Source organism: Crocuta crocuta, unplaced genomic scaffold (assembly GCF_008692635.1).
Source record: "Crocuta crocuta isolate KB4526 unplaced genomic scaffold, BGI_CrCroc_1.0 scaffold70, whole genome shotgun sequence".
Lineage (NCBI taxonomy): Eukaryota > Metazoa > Chordata > Mammalia > Carnivora > Hyaenidae > Crocuta > Crocuta crocuta.
The window spans coordinates 14,180,556-14,183,915 of record NW_027528417.1 but is presented as its reverse complement, the minus strand read 5'-3'; the positions used below and the strand labels follow the sequence as shown (position 1 = coordinate 14,183,915).

The window sequence follows — 3,360 nt, the reverse complement described above, 5'->3', positions numbered from 1 at the left end:
GGACACGTCGGCACCTCACACACTGAGAAGCCGCAGAAGGCAAGGATGTAAGACTGCGGTAAGAATGCCACCTAAGGAAGTCGTGTAAGAATGCTATGGGTTCCAAATGGCCCGCAGCACCTATGCCTCGTTTGCTCTCTGTAAAACCCGGCTTCTACTACCTACATGTGAGGAAGGTCGAAGCCAAAGAAGTCCCAGAATCACCCCCTGGGGTGATTCTTCACTAAAAAGAAGAAGTGAGACAGAGGTCGCACACTTAGTGGCCGAGAAGGGACCACAAGCTCTCCTCTCACAGTGTCACGGTGCGCCGCCACTGCCCTCGCACAGGACAATCAGTGAGGTAAAGGATGAGGAAGTAGTTTGCCAATTGTATCGGTGGCTGTTATCATTGCAGCGCGTAACGTTCCTTCCCCCACAAACCTATCCTAGGGCGGAAAAGTGCCATCATTAGCCATGTCTTCAGGGCCACAGTGAAGGGTGATTATCTGACCGGGGTGAAGCACACCAATACCCAAGACCACCCCATCAAGAGTGTTCATCTGAATAAAGATAAATGTCACCTAGCAGAGGACGGGACCCTGGGGGCACGGGTAGCCTGTGAGGGGCAGTGGATGGCACAAAAGACCAGAGGTGCTTTTCCCGTTACAAAGGAAGGAAAGCTCGGGTGGGGACACAAGAGGGAACGTAAGAGTCCCAACCCCAACTGGCTAGAGGAAAAGTTAGGCAGAGCAGGAAAGCCCGGCCCTGAGCAGCTGACAGGCTCCCCCACTTCCCTGAGAGCAGGTGGAGTTGGAACCCGCTCTCGAAGCTTTCCTTTAGTAGGCAGACTCCACGGGGGCAGACACCCCATCTCGGGATTCCTCAGTGGAGAGTTTGTTTGTCGCAGGGGACTCGCACGCCACGATGCAGCTTTTAATCCAAACGCCAGATCTCATCTCCTAGTGAAGATCTCCAACTTTCAGAAGGCCTGGGCCAGCTCACGGCCCGGGGAGCTGGCCCTGCTCCGCGTCCCTCGGGCTGCCCGTCACTTCCGCCGCTCCGCTGCTCCTTCCAGGTTTAATTGTTCTTCTATACATCCATCCATTTGGCAAATATTCACAGAGCCCCTACCGTGGGTCAGGCATCATGCTTGTTATGGCGAAGACAATGAGGGAGCCCTGCCCGACCGTCCAGGCTCCACTGAAATGTGGAAGCAAAGGTGGGCTCAGTGCAGAGCCCAGAGCTGAGCAAATCCACCTTCTGCTACTGGAAGGACGACGTTTGGCACAAAAGTCCTAAATAGAATTGAACATGGTGTTTCCAGACAACCCGACCCTGTCTCTGTAAGGACGTGAGCGGAACTGGCTTGTGTATCGGCACATAGGAGGTAGTTGGGCTCCCCACAGGCAATTCCCGGCTCCGTGGGCCAGTTATGACCTTGGGTAAGTTCCCTCCCCTCTCTGAGTCTCCTTTTCCTCCTCTGGGTAATGGCAATAATCATATTCTTTCCTCATGAAGCCGCTATGAGAATTAGATAGGATAATGTGTCTCCAGCTCTGAGAACAGTTCCTGGCACGGCAGGTACCCCATAAAAGGTTATCATTACAGGTGAACGGAGGCCAAGGGGGCCCCTGGCTCACCTAGTGTCTCTCGCTTAGTTGGGAGGAGATGCAAGGTGGGAACTAGATGCCCCAACACCAAGTCAGTGCGCTTTCCACTACTTGGGCTACTCCCTTCCCACCAGGGAATCCGCAAAGTGAAATTCGCTATATCCCATCTGAACGTTTAAACAAACTAGGGAATTTGAGATTGTATTTCCATACAGAGCCTTTCTTATTTGGGCCACTAGAAAGATTATATTTCTTCCACTCAAGTAACCCCATTGCCACCAGCCAATCATCTGTCTCACCCTCCTGGCTAAGGAAACTGAAGCCTCTGACTCCATGGCCAGCAGTCAGGGACAAGTGTTCCGTCCCAGCCACATCCCGCTGAATCACCGTACCCCTGCAGCCCGAATCTTCACAGTCACTTCCCCAGCTCACTTCTTTGCTTAGATCGGGTGCTGTTTTCACAATCCCACTGGGTAAGAGGTTTGCAAGCAGGTGCAATATCTGTGAGTTTCTACGTGAAGATCTGGGGCCCTGCAGCGTGTCAGCGGGTCCACCCAATTCACAGGCAGGGCAGTGGCGAGCCAATGCCAGAACTCAGTGAAATGAACAGACATATTTGTGTCACAGCAAAGCGTGTTTAACAGCCCGCTGATAAGTCACAGCCGAAGACCTAACCACGTGCTGATTTCCACTGAATCACAAGGTGTTAGTTTGGTGCGGCTTTAGAAATGATTTGCTCTGATCTCCCTTTCTCTTGAAGGCGTGCCAGAGTCTTCACTTGGAGATCAGAATAAAAAGTAACCGAATGTCGGGGTTCAGAGTTTGGCCCCTGTCGCCAAACTACCTAGACTCAATTCTGGTTCTCGCCATTACCGTGAGGACTTGGCCAACCCACATCACAGAGCTGTGCCGCAGTCTTCTCATCAGTGAAATGGAGTAAAGGTACTTACCTTCTAGGACTGTATGAGAATTGAAGAAATGAATAACTTAACATGTGTTTAGAACAGTGTCTGGAACATAACCAAGCACTATGTGTTTATTTTTTAAACTTTAATTTATTTCTTTAAAATTTACATCCAAGGTAGCATATAGTGCAATGATGCTTTCAGGAGTAGATTCCTTAGTGCCCCTTACCCATTTAGCCTGTCCCCCCTCCCATCATCGGCCCTGCCGAAACACAACTATGCCATGCTTTGCCACTCCAAGCTGTCCTTCTTTATCCTACATGGGAAAGCCTCACCTCCATACTTGCACGGAAACCACAGGTCTCATCATCTACTAGCTGAGAGGCCTCAGGAAAGTTACTTAACCTCTCTGAGCCTCATGTCCTTTATCTACAAAATGCTGCTATCTAAGAGGAAAGGGCTTTCGTCGAGAAGAAATAAGGGAGTATACAGGGTGTAGCAGAGTACCTCAAGCATAGTAAGAGTTTGGTAAAAGTTGGCTACGATAATAACCATAATAATAAACACGATGTGCATGATTATTCTATCTCATCACAGACTTCTATGAGCTGCCCACTGAGTGCTACTTCTCCTTCACTTGAAGTCTTCCTGAATTTGTGACTATCCTCGCATTCTACGTGGTGGTATAGTGGCTTTCCTCCTTACCCTGTCTCTCCTTGTGGAAGCAGGAGCTAGGACTGACCTCCGGATCCTTTGTCTTCTCTAAAAATGGATCCTGCTGTCTAGTAGGTGCTCAGCAAAGGTCTCTTTCATTTGGATGCTCCCCTGGACCCTGGAGGGAGGGCCAGAGAAAGTCGATGGTGCTC

General features: G+C 50.3%; 1 long non-coding RNA gene across 1 annotated transcript; it reads left to right on the top strand.

The window, feature by feature from the left end:
• On the top strand, positions 1-3,360 carry LOC144223726 (uncharacterized). Its single transcript, XR_013332803.1, has 3 exons — positions 1-58; positions 2,350-2,531; positions 3,092-3,360. It is a non-coding gene; the product is annotated as an uncharacterized LOC144223726 (long non-coding RNA).